Source organism: Ictalurus furcatus, chromosome 4, assembly GCF_023375685.1.
Source record: "Ictalurus furcatus strain D&B chromosome 4, Billie_1.0, whole genome shotgun sequence".
NCBI classification, from domain to species: Eukaryota; Metazoa; Chordata; class Actinopteri; order Siluriformes; family Ictaluridae; genus Ictalurus; species Ictalurus furcatus.
The window spans coordinates 21,141,912-21,159,977 of record NC_071258.1 but is presented as its reverse complement, the minus strand read 5'-3'; the positions used below and the strand labels follow the sequence as shown (position 1 = coordinate 21,159,977).

At 37.9% G+C, this 18,066-nt stretch overlaps 1 protein-coding gene across 7 annotated transcripts in view; it reads right to left on the bottom strand.

The window, feature by feature from the left end:
• The window catches only part of bcl9l (bcl9 like), a 94,872-nt gene extending 81,021 nt beyond the window's left edge, over positions 1-13,851 (bottom strand). For 5 of the 7 annotated variants that reach the window (XM_053623287.1, XM_053623296.1, XM_053623294.1 and 2 more), the window contains exon 1: positions 13,740-13,851. The gene's annotated coding sequence lies outside the window, so the exon portion shown is untranslated. Of the gene's footprint in view, positions 1-13,361; positions 13,406-13,739 lie in introns of those variants that run through there. The other 2 variants (XM_053623288.1, XM_053623292.1) reach the window with 2 other exon arrangements.
• Between the last annotated feature and the right edge of the window lie 4,215 nt (positions 13,852-18,066).

Below are 18,066 nucleotides of genomic sequence, written 5' to 3'. Positions count from 1 at the left end.
TTAATTTGAAGTTGAAATTAGAGTCAGGTGTTTTCAATCAATGGGATGGCAATCGGGTGTGATTAAGCACCCTGTTTTATTTAAAGAACAGTCTATCAGTCTGTTCTTCATAACACATGTTTGTGGAACTGTATCATGGCACAAACAAATTAGATTTCTGAGGACCTCAGAAGAAAAGAAAAAAAAAAAAACCCACAAGAGTTGTTGATGCTCATCGGGCCATTCACGACCATTGTTACCCTTCCCAGGAGTGTTCAACCACCAAAGATCACTCCAAAAGTGAGATGTGTAATGGTTGCAAGGTCACAAAGAAACCCAGGGTAACTTCTAATCAACTAAAGGCCTCTCTCACATTGGCTAATGTTAATGTTCATGAGTCCACCATCAGGAGAACACTGAACAACAATGGTGCATGGCAGGGTTGCAAGGAGAAAGCCACTGCTCTCCAAAAAGAACACTGCTGCCCTTCTGCAGTTTGCTAAAGATCACGTGGACAAGTCAGAAGGCTATTGGAAAAATGTTTTGTGGAGAGATGATTACAAAATAAAAGTTCTGGTTTAAATGAGAAGCATTATGTTTGGAGAAAGGAAAACACTGCATTCCAGCATAAGCATATCATGGTATGGGCCTGTTTTGCTGCATCTGGGCCTAGACAGCTTGTCATCATTGATGGAACACTGAATTCTGAATTATATCATGAAAATGTCATGAACAAATGAACGAATTCTAAAGGAAAATGTCAGGACATCTATTTCTGAACTGAATCTCAAGAGAAAGTGGGTCCTGCAGCAAGACAACGACCCTAAGCATACAAGTCATTCTACCAAAGAATGGTTAAAGAATAATAAAGTTAATGTTTTGGAATGGCCAAGTCAAAGACCTGACCTTACTCCAAAAGAAATGTTGTGGATAAACCTGATACAAGCAGTTCATGTGAGGAAACCCACCAACATCCCAGAGTTGAAGCTGTTCTATACTGAGTAATGGGCTAAAATTCCTCCAAACCGTTGTGCAGGACTAATCAACAGTTATAAGAAATGTTTAGTTGCAGTTATTGCAGCACAAAGGGGTCACACCAGATACTGAAAGCAAAGGTTCAAATTGCCACTCACGGATATGAAATATTGGATAATTTTTCTCAATAAATAAATGAACAAGTATAATTTTTGGTCTCATTTGTTTAATTGGGTTATCTTTATCTACTTTTAGGACTTGTGTGAAAATCTGATTATGTTTAGGTTTATGCAGAAATATAGAAAATTCTAAAGGGTTCACAAACTTTTAAGCACCACTGTAGATAAGAGTAGTCTAACTGGAGTGAGAAGAGAGACACCCCTGATCCAATATGTTTTCTGAAAAGAATGACCTCTTCTACTTCTGATTCTGAACCTTCACCCCTTTGTAGCAATCCCGATTGGATAGTTGAGGGTAGCTGTAAGAAAAAGTCGGTAAGAAGGCAGTATGATTGAAAGCTACCTGGCATATAGTTTCACCTACATTGGGGAGTCATTGTGTCATCCCTCTACGTGTTTGGCGTTTGGGGAGAAACTTTCAAATCATGCAATAGTTCCAAGCATACTTAACAGACATCTGACAACAAATCGCACATTACTAGCTAGCAAGGAGGCAGTCTATTTTATTCATTTGAACAATCAACATAAAAAACAAAAGCTATTCATGATGATGCATCCAAAAGTTTCAGAAAAAGAACTTGAACCTATCTATCCAGTAGCTGAGATATTGGCTAAGATAAAAACCCTTAAACAATTGCTGAAATGTCATACTGCCTGAATGTAAAGCAATTGTGTGTGGGTAGCTAAAGAAATCAGTAGACACATACACCGATCAGCCACAACATTAAAACAACTGACAGGTGAAGTAAATAACATTGATTATCTTGTTACAATGGTACCTGTCAAGGGGTGAGATACAGTATCTCACAAAAGTGAGTACACCCCTCACATTTTTGTAAATAATTGATTATATCTTTTCATGTGACAACACTGAAGAAATGACACTTTGCTACAATGTAAAGTAATGATTGTACAGCTTGTGTAACAGTGTAAATTTGCTGTCCCCTCGTAATAACTCCACACACAGCCATTAATGTCTAAACCGCTGGCAACAAAAGTGAGTACACCCCTAAGTGAAAATGTCCAAATTGGGCCCAATTAGCCATTTTCCCTCCCCGGTGTCATGTGACTTGTTAGTGTTACAAGGTCTCAGGTGTGAATGGGGAGCAAGTGTGTTAAATTTGGTGTCATCGCACTCACACTCCCTCATACTGGTCACGGGAAGTTCAACATGGCACCTCATGGCAAAGAAAACTCTGAGGATCTGAAAAAAAGAATTGTTGCTCTACATAAAGATGGCCTAGGCTATAAGAAGATTGCCAAGACCCTGACACTGAGCTGCAGCATGGTGGCCAAGACCATACAGCGGTTTAACAGGACAGGTTCCACTCAGAACAGGCCTCGCCATGGTCGACCAAAGAAGCTGAGTGCACAGGCTCAGCGTCATATCCAGAGGTTGTCTTTGGGAAATATGAGATGTATGAGTGCTGCCAGCATTGCTGCAGAGGTTGAAGGGGTTGGGGGTCAGCCTGCCAGTGCTCAGACCATATGCCACATACTGCATCAAATTGGTCTGCACGGCTGTCATCCCAGAAGGAAGCCTCTTCTAAAAATAATGCACAAGAAAGCCCGCAGTTTGCTGAAGACAAACAGACTAAGAACATGGATTTCTGGAACCATGTCCTGTGGTCTGATGAGACCAAGATAAACTCATTTGGTTCAGATGGTGTCAAACATGTGTGGCAGCAACCAGGTGAGGAGTACAAAGACAAGTGTGTCTTGCCTACAGTCAAGCATGGTGGTGGAGTGTAATGGTCTGGGGCTGCATGAGTGCTGCCGGCACTGGGGAGCTACAGTTCATTGAGGAATCCATGAATGCCAACATGTACTGTGACATACTGAAGCAGAGCATGATCCCAGCATGTAATCCAGCATGATAACGACCCCAAACACACCTCCAAGACGACCACTGCCTTGCTAAAGTAGCTGAGGGTGAAGGTGTTGGACTGGCCAAGCATGTCTCCAGACCTAAACCCTATTGAGCATCTGTGGGGCATCCTCAAATGGAAGGTGGAGGAGCACAAGGTCTCTAACATCCACCAGCTCCGTGATGTCGTCATGGAGGAGTGGAAGAGGACTCCAGTGGCAACCTGTGAAGCTCTGGTGAACTTCATGTCCAAGAGGGTTAAGGCAGTGCTGGAAAATAATGGTGGCCACACAAAATATTGACACTTTGGGCCCAATTTGGACATTTTCACTTAGGGGTGTACTCACTTTTGTTGCCAGCGGTTTAGACATTAATGGCTATGTGTGGAGTTATTTTGAGGGGACAGCAAATTTACACTATTACACAAGCTGTACACTCACTACTTTACATTGTAGCAAAGTGTCATTTCTTCAGTGTTGTCACATTAAAGATATAATCAAATATTTACAAAAATGTGAGGGGTGTACTCACTTTTGTGAGATACTGTATATTAGGCAGCAAGTGAACAGTCAGTTCTGGAAGTTGATGTGTTGGAAGCAGGAAAAATGGGCAAGAATAAGAATCTGAGTTAAAAATTCACAAACTAAAAAATTAAAAACTCTGGGTAGAATTAAAAACTTTTCTAATTTGCGAAAAATATGAATTAGCAGAGATGAGTTGGTGCTCAAAATTCTCTTACTTAGCTGATGTTTGTAGGAATCATAATGAGTTAAATGAGAAAATTCATGGTAAAAATGGAAATCATCTTTTTTCAACATACAAACTGCTAAGACTCCGATCCAAGCTCACCCTATGGTGCTCATATGTAGAAAAGGGGAAAATTAAAAGGGCACACTTAAAAGGTTTCCCTTGTCCAGCATGCATTCAAATAGTGCAGTGCCTGGCCTTATCGCTGAGCATTTGAAAATCCTCAAGGAGAGCTTTAATTTTTACTTTCCATCAGTGTCTTAGGCACAGTTTGACTGGGTTCATGACCCATGGTGTTCATCAGCTCAACAGTTCAAAACAATTTTTGGATAACTGTTGAGAACAGTCGCTCAACATCTGTCTCTCATCCATTCTTGCTATGATACCCATGTTGTATGCTTTATCTCAATCTAAGATTTCCCATTGAAAGTAAGCTGCATGATTAAGTGCGTATGTGTGTTTTTTTTTGTTTTGTTTTGTTTTTTAGTGCACAAGGATGGGTTATGAAAGGTGTGCTATGAGATTCTAAAAATTTGGTAAGTGTGCAACGGACAGAAAAAGGTTCAAGGTAGCATAGAATGGAAGTGTCTGAAACTGAAAAAGGTGGAGAATACAATCAGAAACGTGTATTTTCAGATGAGACATCAACCCTATAGCATGGAATAAATGTAAAAGAAAAACAGTCTAATGTATAGAAACCATATGCTATACAAACTGCATCTATTGGATTCCCAGTAAAAGGTCAGCAAGAAAAAAATTGAAAAAAATTCCCTACAGGAAGGCAGCCAATGGCTGATGTTCCTACTGACAGAGTACTGCTGGATGACCTACGATTTTTTTATGCCTCTGTGCTAAGTGGTGGAGGAATTGTATTTTCCAGTTGTCCATCCATTAGAGATTTTCATTAGCACAATATCTCAAGAACGTGGTTGAATATTTGCAGGATTTATATGGAATCATCCTTGCAACCTGCAGATTAGAACTGATAATAATCAGAACTGATTAGATTTTGGAATTGATCCAAATGGGGTCAAGATCACAGCAAGGTTAAACGGCTGAAATAATTTTCTTCAACAGTTTCTTTTGGTTTGTCATTCAAAGATTTTACTTACATGCTCAGAAACTCAAGGTCCATTTTTTTGGCTAGGTATGATTTTTGCCAATGGTCCATCCATATGTCTGTTTGTGATTCGAAATTCTTGTCAGCACAAAACTCAAGGATGAGTAGTTCAACATTTGTAGGATTTATATTGAATTATCATTGTAACCAGCATATGAACTGATTTTTTTTTTTTTTTTTTTTTAAATAATCCAAACAGGGTCAAACAATGTTCCTTTCCTGTTTAAAGTATATTTTAAGGGCATTTCTGGCACACCAGTTAGTAAGAAGGACTAGACTAGTGGCAGAGGCATCCAAACTGAGGCCGTTGGCATAAAGTTTGACTCTATTTGGACCATTCATAGCCAAGCATGGAAGATCCCATATCATTGAACACAGACTCAAGATCCTCATTGGACGGATTCTTGCATAAATGCCATCCCTTGATTTGTGGGCAGGGGTCTCATTTATCAAAGTGTGCATAGAAAAAGCCCCAGATTTGTGCACAAGAACCACCAGGACACAGTGTTTCAGACTAATTACCTAATTTGTCCTGCCACAGTTTCATAATGAACCTAAAATATTTTTCCGCTTCTCACAATAACATTAAAAGTCTCTGTTTTGCACCGTTGCTTTGACAAAGCAACTGTCACTCCAAGTCAGTGAGACCACTCCCCTCCACTCCCCCTCTGCTGTATGTGCACATGCTCACACACACACTCAAACCACCTGGCTGCATTATGGTGACACAGCCGTGCCAAAAATCCAAGCGTGTTGTTGGTGCTCGTGCATGAGATAAATTAGGACTGCGAGATGAAATTAGATGTAAACGCATATAAAGGGGAGAACTCGCGTGCTTGTTTTAAACCCTCATTTGTGCAATACAAGCTCTGGCGTGTGAGGAAAAATCTGTACGCACAAGCAAAATCATTCTCCACACTTGTTTCTCAACTATGGTTTCTACTCGTGCAAAAAAGTTATTTTGTCAGCAGTGGGTGGGCCCAACTGGCTTGACTGTAACCTCAAATAACTAACAAATTTTTCCAGAAATCAGTTCCGATTGGCTGCCTGCCACTGTGACGAACCATTAGCAAAGTTATGGTTCTTCCTGAGAGACATGGCTTCATCCACGGACACTCTTCATGTGTAATTTTTTTTTTTGGTTAGTTTTTGACAGATAAGCTTACAACATACTACATAGTGTTAATTTTGTTAAATATAACTATGACGAAAAACGTTCATCGACAATCTTTTTTTTACGTGACTAAGATGAGACAACACCATCATTAAACACTAAATGTGACTGTATCATTCAATATTGTTGACGAAAAAAGACCAGACTAAAATGTAGTTTAAAAAATAAAAACTTTACGAAAACATCTCTTTATTTTCGACGATAAAAAGACGAGTTTCCCGAAAGCAGTTCAGCACATTAATGCGAGTTCCACACATAAGCGTAGCGGGGATGTTCTGTGTGTAGTTGTGGAATGTTGGCTTTAGTGGCCATGATACTGTACCTACAGGCTGCAGCCAATGGGAATGCTTCTCTATCAGCGAGCGTCCTCACAAGACCGATCAGACCACCTCAGGTAAGTTAACAGTTTTAACGGAATCGAAAATCTTAATAGAAACTTGAACGAAATCTGTTTCTTTAACAGATGCGATAGTAGACACTTTGATATGGATGAAGCTGCGTGCATGTAGCTGAAATGATCCAGGTTTAATTTATTTTGAATCCCCTTATTCATCTTAGTGTATTTTAATTATCATAGCTTGCTGAGTATTATATCAACTGTTATTTTAGCCTACATGTTTAGTACAAACTGAAACTTGGTCATTAGTTACATAGAGAGGCATGTAATGTTTGTAAAGTGTTTTAGCTGTCATTTATGCAGATTCTCAAGCCTCTATGGGCTTTTACTGTACCACTTTCATTTTTTTTATTGCACTGGAACAGTATCACTCATTTTTGTTGATAGTCAAAAAAGGAGGTTGGGCAGGATGAAAAAACTATATTAAATTACTTTGGACCACCTGGTAAAAAAGCTAGGCATGAGAGGGCAGAGGGTCGAGATATAGAAGATAAGGATGATTGAACAGTGTATGTTTTATGCCACACATAATTCATGCATGTTGTTCTTTGGTCTTTCATGTGCCTGTATTGATGCTCAAGAAAGCATATTGTTTGGAGGAGACATGAAATAATAGTAATGTTATTATATATTATAGAGGTAATCATATGTTTAAATTATATTTACGCATATTTACACCCCAGGGGTAACAGGAAGTGTTGTACCTGTTTACTGGCTAGCCTTTGCATTATTGGGATGTCAATAGATAGTGATCCATCCATCCAACACTGTAAGTCAGCAATGACCTAAAAAGAGCCACAATTGGAGTTTGTGAAGAAGGCAAAAATTTCCCCATGTGCAGTATATTACAGCAATTAATTACAGTTTAAGCACAACTTACCTGACTGAACCTACAGTTGTGAGTGGGACAAAAAGCATAATAATGAAACACAATCAACAAATCATATTTACAAGATAGCAATATGACTTATTGCTAAAATAAGATTTGCTAAAATTTAGTGAAATGACTCACTAAAATGAGAATTTCATCCCCTTGAATCAACATTAGCAGGGCTCTACAGTAATTTATTTTAGGAGCACTTATGCTCCTAATTACAAAAATTTAGGCGCACGGTTGAAGTTTATTTATTTTTATTTTTTTAGAGATGGTAACGTTAATGTGCCACAATATAACGCACAAGTAGACATGAGAAAACCTGAGCTTGTCAATTATGACAGAATTTAGGAACATAGTGTGAGCCATGACAAATTAATTTACCTTCTGATAAACTAAATTTAAATATTTTCAGTTAATTTTACAGGCGGTATGCAAAAAACCAACAACTGCTAACCTGTTCCACCTTGTAAACAAATACAATAAACCTCAATGTTCAGTCTCTGAAGTCTGCTCCTCTTAAGTATATTTAAAGCTACACTATTAGAAATTTTCCACTGTCATGGTTCTGGGCTGGAGCCAGTTCTCAAACTGCTCTGCGTATATTGTGTATATATGTGAATAATCTCATATAGGATGTGATTGGGTGAGTTCATTTATCCGCCAGATCCAAAGCGCTTTAGTTTAATGGTATTCATTACTGATGCGCCGATCAGGATTTTTACAGCCGATACCGATTTCTTGTCATCTTGATCGACCGATACCAATTCAGATACCAATCTTTTTTTTTTGTTTAAGCTTTAATCAGGAGGTCTATCATTAACAGTTAAATGTAAGCTCTCTGCTCATGGTCACTGTCAATTGAATTAAAATAATAGCAATGAGAAACACTGTTGGTTAATTGATACATAAACAAGCATAAAATATTTATTTTTAGATATCTTAAACAATAAATAGTCCTAATTAAAAGTATACCAACACAAAAAATTATCCATATTAGGAACAAGGCTAATAGCCTTCTAAGGAAATAGCCTACTAATCTTAATATCAAATTGATATGAAATGTTACCCATAGTAATTACACATTATTTAATTTTTCATTTTATTTATATTTTATGAGTGTATTGTAATCAATTTTTATATTAAATGATTTATTTATAACTAAGCACATTTTCTGTCTTTACATTTTTAGCTTTTTTGTTTGTTTGATTATCAGTTGTTCCTTTTAGATCGGTTCCCCCAGTACAGTGTTGCCATGTCTGCTGATAATATTGCATTTTTTGGGGGGATAATCAAAACATAAAAACTGGAGTTGACTTTTCAGTGTGAATCTGGAAACCGTGAGCTTAAATGAAGCGAATGCGCTGTCTATTAGAATTGGTGAAGACAGTGAAGGAGAGCGGCAGCGTACTGTATGTTTACAGACTGAACAGTTGCTATTCTTGATTATGATTGGTGAGGAATTATTTAAGTTTGTATTAAACCCCACCTTGTAGCGTTAGCATTATTATTACTTTACTCGCGCCCGTTGCCGCTGTGTCTACACGGGCATGTCACAGTCGCAGGTTCAGGTCATATTGCGGGATCAATAAAAGATGGCGGTTTGTAAGATTGGTGAGTTGAGAGAAGCAGATGATGTACAGTGTTACTCTCGTCATCATAATGGCTTCTTTGCAGTATTTACACACTTGTTCGGTTGACTGAGGTGATGAAAAGCAGTGCGGAAGTAGCTAAGCGCGGTGTAGCTAGATGCATTTTGGAGTTGTAGTTTTTATTACGATTGTATTAAACAAATTCGAACAGGTCACTCGCACCAATGCACCTAAATATTTTTTCACAGTCGCAGAAAATACTCTTCAGTCGCAAATACAACTGAAATGGTCGCGCAGAGCCCTGATAAGAGTCAGTGGTTTCAAGCCAGAACAGTAAAATCATAACCCTCTTTTACTAAGCCAATAATTTATTGTCTGGGGGCTCGCAATTACTTATGAAGCATCTTACTACATGAATGATATCAGGTGGATGGATTGCTATCTAATAACATCCCAAGAATGCAAAGGTTAGCTAGTAAACTGGTATAACACTTCCTGTCTATTAACAACTCGTAAATATACCCCGTATTTACATATATTATATTATATAATGTAGTATGTTGCAAGGGTATCAATCGAAAACTATCAACAAATAAAAAAATGTATGACTCACATGAAGGGTGACGGTTGAATTTTTGCGCATGAGAGCTTTAATAACGCACTTGGGTTTTTGGATTTTTAAGCATGCCCCCAGACCCCTGTAGAGGGTCAGAGGTCTACCCACCACAGTCTATGTTTGGGAAACTTTGAGTACACATTAGGAAATTGGCTTTTATCACACATATGCATATGCAGAGTATGCAATGTATGCTGAAAAAATGCCACATATACTAAATTGCTCAGCTTGTGCAAATCACCATATATGGTCAACAACGTCCCTTTAAAAGCCCAGTAGCTGATATGCTGATATGAATGACAATAAGTTTACAAATCAGTTTACCCCCCATTACCCTTTTCTACCACTAGGGCTTCCTGCATTCGCATGGTCAGAAGCTTGATAAATTACATTCTCTGCCTAGTTTTCACACAAAACTATGTGTAGCCAAGTTTGATAAATTAGACCCCAGGGGAAGACAAGTAAAACATATATTTGGACAGTGAAACTAAAAGTGCTGAGAGGGAGTTGTGACAAGCCATTGAGGAATGGAACAGCATTTACTGGTTATTTAACCCTACCTCTGCATCTCACCACAGACAAGCATGGGAAAGTTTAATAAAAGTGTGAGAAAAGTTCTCAGTGCCACAGTCAAAGAACAAGTGCTTCACAAGAAAACCTTTCAGACTGTGCTTTGTGAAATGGAAATCATAATCAACCGATAGCAGTAGCAAGCAATAATCAACCAATCACAAAAGCATCGAATGATATCAGTGATCTGGAAAACTCAACACCTAACCACTTTTTTACTCAATACGAAGACACCAGGACCTTTACTCATTGCAGATGGAAAAAGATCTAATACATTAAAATTAATTAAAACCATCCTAGATAAAAGGTCTTATATGACAAGACAAAGACAAAAACATTTTGTATAGACCCATAATAAAGAATAAGCTAGTAATAAAAAGGTGTTGGGGACATTATTTTTTCAAGTTGTCTGTATTTCCATCCTTGCATATGTCTGAGGTTCCTTTTATAGCAATATCTTAAGAACGAATGGTTGAATGATTGTAGGATTGATATGGACTTATCATTGTAACCAGCAGATGAACTGATTAGATTTTGGAATTGATCCAAACAAAGTCAATGTCACAGCAAGGTTGAATGTCTGAAACAGTTTTTCTTCGATAACATCCTTCCTGTTATTTTCACCTTCAAGGCCCATTTTCTGGCAATCTAAGATTTCTGCCATCAGTCCATCCATCAATGAGTCCTTCTGAGGTTCTTATTAACATGATATCTCAAGTATGAGAGGTTGAATGCTTGTAGGATTTATATGTAATCATCACTGATTTTGGAAATGATCCAAGCAGGGTTCAGGTCACAGCAAGGTCAAATGTCTTAAGTCATTTTTTTTCAATAGCTTCCTTTTTATGGAAGCCTTAAGCGGCCATGCATAATTAATTTTCTCTTTCATCTTTTATCGTGATCTCGACTTAATTTTCTCATGATCTCGACATAACAAAAGTTGTTTTCTCATGATCTTGACTTAATTTTTCTGTGTACTCGTCATCCATCATCCCAAACTCAATGGGGTTTTTGTTTAAATGCCTGAAATAAGGTCTGTGGTTAACACAAGCTCAAGATATGTTTACGTTTTATACGACAACATAAAATACATCAGTAATACCCCACTCAGGTTTAAAAAAAAAAAAAAAAGCTTTTACATGTCTTGAAAAAGACGGTTGCTAATGAGTGGCTAAAATGGTACTACAGAGGTTATCTAGGACATTAAACATCATCACGCCGAACAGTTAAGCTCATCTACTACAGCCTCATTGTGTTTATACTCACACTCTTGCAAACTATTTGTAAATTTATCAATTTACAGTATTTTCCAAATGTATGGGTTTTTTTAAATAAAGATTGAAAGAGTTGTCAGAAGCTTTGTGGTGGTGGTGTTGAAGTCATGCAACTGTGGTAATCTTTTATAGATTAACAGCAGCTTTTTACTTCTGGTGATTGTATTTAGGCTTCAAATTTCATAAATGTTGTGTTCATTTGTGAAGATTATCTTAATGAACAAAACATGTAAGAATCATAAACTTTTGTTGGTCACAGAGTTTATTTTCTGCAGTAATCCAAAAGCAAATAGAAAAACCCTACTGGCTTTTTGTCGAAGGAACCAGGGTGATGCTAACTTCTGTGGTGACGTACAAAAATACGTCATCCCTGCAGGATTGACGATTTCCACATTAGTGTCCGACACTTGAGAAGGGGACACCCCTCTCTCTTAATGCGGAGATAAAGTACATCTCTACAGAGGGCAATTATTACATTTATGATGGCGAAGATGCCAACATGCATGTAACACCAGTCCCATTCACAATGGGTGAGATTTTCTCCAGGATAAAATTACGTTGTGAGAAAACAGCTTTTGGTTATGTCAAGATCACTAGAAAATTAAGTCAAGATCATGAGAAAACAACAAAGAAAAAAAAATTATAATGCATTGCCGCTTAGGGCTTCCATACCTTTCTGTTAGAAGTCTATTTTAAGTCAGTTGCAGGCATGCACATCAGTAAGAAAAAGGAGCAGACAGATGAATCCCTGTTGACACTGAATTCTACTTGGTATATGGCTCCAGTAACTGAAGTATAGGTAATTGTTCCTTAAGACATTGTACAGGTATGTGACATTTACAGTTGTTACATAATTTAATAACATGTTTGTAATATCGTATATTGCACATTTTTTGTATGTTCATTATGATCATTCATGTGTGCATAGCATGTACTGTACATATATTTTTTTTTATCTCTGTACCTTTAAGTGGTGAGCTCGTTTTTCTGTTTACACATACGTAACAGTGCAGAGAAATATAGTTTCTTGAAAGAGGGAAACTATTGTTTAGTTATAACATGTATTTGTGACCATGTTTTTTTTTTTGGATACTTATAAGGCTATGACATTAATCAATAATACCAGCATCCCTGTAATATGGAGCCAGCAGATTTAAACATCTTGCATTGCCTTTTTAAGGAGTTAACAGGACATTGTATAGTAGGCTAGCACTACAGCTGGAAAAAAAAAAAAGAAAGAGTCTAAACTGTAAGAATACTCTATGTATCCCTTTAATACAATGTGGCAGCGCTTTAGATATGAAGTCTTCACAAACTCCTGACATGACCCTAAACAGACCACATAACAGTTTCCAAGCATACTTGGCAGATTTGTCAAGTATAATAACAATCACAACCATCAGACATCACCTGGTTATAGCCCAACCAGGAGTCACAAAGCCATGCCCATATTGGCGCTAATGCAGAGTTTAATAAGTGACACAAACATACTGAGTTTCGACTTTGTGATTGCATTGTTAACAGGAACTCTGTTGCTATCATAAGCTACCAAAACCTGAACTCAAAGTCACAGCAATTGCTAGCTGGACCATTACGTACATAAAAGATCAGTTACAGTAGCTAACAGTCCGATGAACTTTTAACCAGAATCATAACGTATATATACTAAACAACCGAAGAGAACAACACTGCGCATGTTCGTCGTCATAAAAAGTCAAATAGTGCTGCGGAGACGTGACAGTAAAGTTTGCAGAAAGGAACAGGATTCGATTAACTTTTTCCAAAATAACGGGGAAGCAGTGCTTCTCATAGTCTGAATAACACTCTCGGCTTTATGTCACCCAGCATTAGCTCCAGCCGGTGGCTTTGACCGTTTCGCCTGTAATACTGATAGTAGACAAAATTCTCCAAGCTTCTGCCTGAATGTGACTTCACATTCCATTTTAACTAACCGACATAAAAAAGGAGGAAAAATAAAAAGCAAAAGAAGAAACTACCCGTCCATGATTGTTAGAAACATTTTGTCCTGCGCCATTTGACTGTAACATGGAAGCGATCTGACGTCTGCCTTGTTTGTCGTCAGCTTATTAGCTTCCACTGCATGAAAAGCTTAGCTAGCCACTTAGCCACCAACGCTAGCTAACTGCAGCAGGCTAGCTAACGCTGCCATACTCTTCAGTTCAGCTAAGTAACGTTTCGGTACATCTGCGGGCAATATGTATAGCAAGCGACCCAGCGATTTGAAAATGTAAGGTTTTTTCCTCTCTAGACAGATGAAGTGTCGGTGCTGGACCAGTTTGACAGTTACAATTGCCAGTCTGTGTATTGAACAACAGTGAGGTTTGTGTTTTAACTGATACCGATATGTTTCCTACCACCTTTCCGCCGTGTCCGGGAGGAAAACCGATGTCAGGAGTGACGGCCGAACTGACATCACCAAAAGTGGCCACCGCGCGAGATCCTCAGGCTCCGGCGAGCAAAAGCTGCATATCCCGCGAACAACGCAGCGACGGCGATCAGAAATGAGGCGCTTTCACAATCTCTCTCGTTCGGTTCGAGGCGGAAGAGTCCCGGGGAAGACAGCAGATCATGATTCCGCGAACGGAGACGACGGGGAAGGGCAGGACATCGCATTCATATCACACACCATAGCATAGGTACCCGCACACACACACACACACACACACACAGAGAGAGAGAGACAGAGCTGATGGAAACGACACCCACACACACCCACTCGAGTGTCGTTTGCTCAGGTTACCCGGTTTGTCTTGCACACTTGGACAGCCACCGCAGCTAACCCGATTTCTGCCAATAAAGTGCAATTATTCACAAAGATAATTATTAAATATAAAATATTAAACAAAGTTAAAAGATACACGCTGCTATTTATTTTTCTCATATGAAAGCTAATTACGTCAATAATAATAATAATAAATATAGCTGCACGCAGCAATTAAGGGGCCAAGCACTAAAGAGGCTAAACGAGGAGCTAAACAACCATGGCAGAGAGCATCAAGACCAACTGTGAAAAAGAGCAATTTTAGTAATTTGGAAATATTTTGTTTTATAATTTGTCAATATTCCAAGGCCTTGCACAGATACAGCCTCAGAATCGTTTTGGCATCATGCAATCAAATTTGTTGATGCGTTAAACAAAAACCGTTTAGTATATCAACACAAAATCCAAGTTTTTGCCGGCATCGTCTGAAGATGATCTGAATTGAATTTGGTGAAAATCGGGCCAACAGTCTAGGAGGAGTTTGAAAAAGGAGGTTTTCACCAAAATTCAAAATGGCAGACAGCAAGTTCAATCGACTATGGCATAGTTGGTATCATTGTTTCCGGCATGACTCATGGAATCTAGCAAGACCAGTAGCATGACAATGGGCAAAAGTAATTAAATTGCATTATAATTTTTGACCAGAAGGTGGCGGTGCCACAAAACCATTTTGTGTACCTTCAGGGCATGGTGTCAAAGACAGTTACCAAGTTTCATAAGGATATGTAAACTTGCATTCATAAAAAAACATTTATTTAAAAATACCTAAAATGCTGCTACTTAGAATTTGTCCAGAATGTGGCGCTGTTCTGAAACAGCTCAGGTAGCATTTGCGCATGATAGTTATCATGCAAGAAAGCGTTCAAGAGTTATGAGCCAAAATAGCCATTTTTCTATCTTCTCACCAGTAGTGCACCGAAATGCTGCAGATAACCTCAGGGCCTAATGATGATGAAACATTCCAAGTTTCATCACAATCCCTCAAAGCTTTGTGGACATACAGCCTCAAATTCAGTTTTGCATGTTCTTTGACAAATTTGTTGAAGCACCATTCAAAAACGGTATGGTTTCTGTGAATAACTATAGTTATGAGTGTCCCGAGTTGATGGAACCCAATTTTCATGAAAATCGGACAAATAGCCTAGGATGAGTTTGAAAAAGTAGGTTTTGCAGAAAATTCAAAATGGCGGAAAGATTTTCATCAAAAGTTATTAACCTAAAAGTGTCCAGTATGTGGTGCTGTTCTGAAACTGGTCAGGTAGCATCTGGGCATGATGGTTATCGTTATAAGACTTATAAGCCCAAAATGCCATTTTTGCTATCTCCTGACCAGTAGGGGGCAGTGTGCTGAAACTCTGCAGGTCACCTCAGGGCCTAATGGTGATGACACGTACCAAGTGTTGCGGAGATATACCCTCGTGTCCATTTTGGTATGCTCACCATCGAATTTGTTGAAGCGGCATTTGAAAACGATATGATTTATCAAAATTCTTTGAATAACTTTTTGTCGTGAGTATCTCTAGATGACACAGGTCAATTTTTGTGCAAATTGGACAAACAGCCTAGGACAAGTTTGAAAAGGTAGGTTTTTCAGAAAATTCAAAATGGTGGAAAAATTTTCATGACAGAAAATGACGTCATATGATGCAATCACATCGTCTTGAGTATTTCGTTTCTAGTACTCATGGTTCAAAAGTTATTAACATAAACTTGAGTGCAAATTTGGACAGTTGCTGGCACTAGAGGGATTGAGTTAGAAACTCCAAATTTGCTGAATTAACAGAACAGACTGTCCTCTATCTGTGTGCCAAATTTCATAACTTTCCCACAAGCGATGGGCTGCCATAGACTTTTAGAGCAGTAGACGAAGAAGAAGGAAGAAGAAGAAAACTAACGAAAACAATAGAGGTCTTCGCCCCTTCAGGGCTTGACCTCTAATAAGAAAACTAACAAAAACAACAGGGGACTTCACCCCTTGAGGTGAATAATAATAAGAAGAGGAAGAAGAAGAAGAACACTAACGATTACAATAGGTCCCTACACACCTTCGGTGCTTGGCCCCTAAATATAGCTGCAAGCAGCAATTAAGGGGCCAAGCACTAAAGAGGCTAAACGAGGAGCTAAACAAGCATGGCAGGGAGCATCAAGACTAACTGTTTAAAAAAAGCAATTTTAGACATTTGTATATGATTTTAGGCAAAATGGTTGCAAAGTCATAAATACAATCAATTGTTATATGACTTAATTGCATATCATGTTTGACCAATAACCAAATTGATGTAGTGTGGTCAGAATGGGGTGTCAATGCCACACACAAAGTTTGGTGTGAATATTCCAAAGCATTGCAGATATACAGCCTCAGATTCAGTTTGCCATCATTCCATCATTTTGTTTATGTGATGCATTAAGTGAGAATGGTTTGGTCTATTAAAAAGCTTTTGATAACTTTTTGTTGCCATTGTCTGAATATGGCATAATTGGAATTGTTGTTCTTGGCATGACTCACGGAATCTATCAAGACCACGTTCATTACAATAGGCAAAATTATTCAAAAGCTATCAGTATTTTTTTTAAATTTCATTATACTTTTTGACCACAAGGTGGTGCTGTCTCAAAACTCCTTGAGTACCTTCAGTACATGGTGCCGATGACAGAGTTTTATAAGGATATGCCAACGCATTCGTAAAATATAGCATTTTACTACAAAATTCTAAATGGCAGACCCTCAAAATGGCCAACATGGGAAAATTGTGCAGGTACCCTTATGTCATAATTGTGATGACAGGTACTAGGTTTCATCTTAATATGCCAACCGTTGCAGAGATACAGTCTCATGTCCATTTTGGCATGCTCCTTGTCGAATTCATTGATGTGCTATATGAGAACAGTTGGGTCTATCAAAAAGCTTTTGATAACTGATCTGATTAAATTTTGGTCAACATTGAACGAATTGCCTAGGAGGACTCATGATTAATTAATTATTTTTTTATAATAATCGTTTTTTCTAGACAGAGTGCATCATTTATAATTTACAAGGGCAAGGTAAACTGTACACCATTTGGATATTTGTTTTTTTTTTTTTTTTTTTTTTTAAGTGTTTAATTTGAACAAAGTGCAACATTACAAATAAACTGCCCAAGTAAAACAATACAGTATTTATTGTAAATAATCAAAATAAATAATTAATATATGAATTATATATAATTATGTAAAATATATATTACTTAATAAGTATATAATAATTGTAGTATATTAATTAATATATAATGAATATAAATAAAATAATGATGCTATTTAACTCAATGCATTAAAGGAAAATATCTAAACACTTCCTTCCACTAGGGGTGCTATGATGTACTTTTGTTGCATTCTCAGATACCATTTTGCATGGTGGTCATCTTTGTTTTCTTATTGGAAAATGTAGGTAATATGTTGTTCCTGCTTTGTCTGTAATCTTATTAATCCGTTCATTATTATTGCTCATCTATAATATTTCTGATATTGGTTTAAGTAACTCGACGTTAGTCAATATGTTCCTATGGCTATTTTTGGTAAATACATGCAAAAAGGCACTTTTTGATTGAATAAGAGACCCATGTCTCATGGATGCAAATGTATCGTAAAAATAATCCAACACCACTTCAAGTGTTCTGAAGGCTTACCATAGGAATTGGCGAGGAACAGATTGAAATGTAATTTATTATTTGGCGGAAATGTTGACCTCATTCATGAGAGTACATGAGAGCAGCAGTTCAGGTCGGCGCTCTCAGGAGATGTACACATGCGCACAATTTTTTTTGATAAGGAGAATATACTGTTGTGTTTTTATTTTTTGGGTGTCATAAATGACGATTTTACGAAGCCCCCTTAGTGTCAGGTAAGAAAAAAAATACAGCCATGTGTAAACTGTGCCCTCAGAT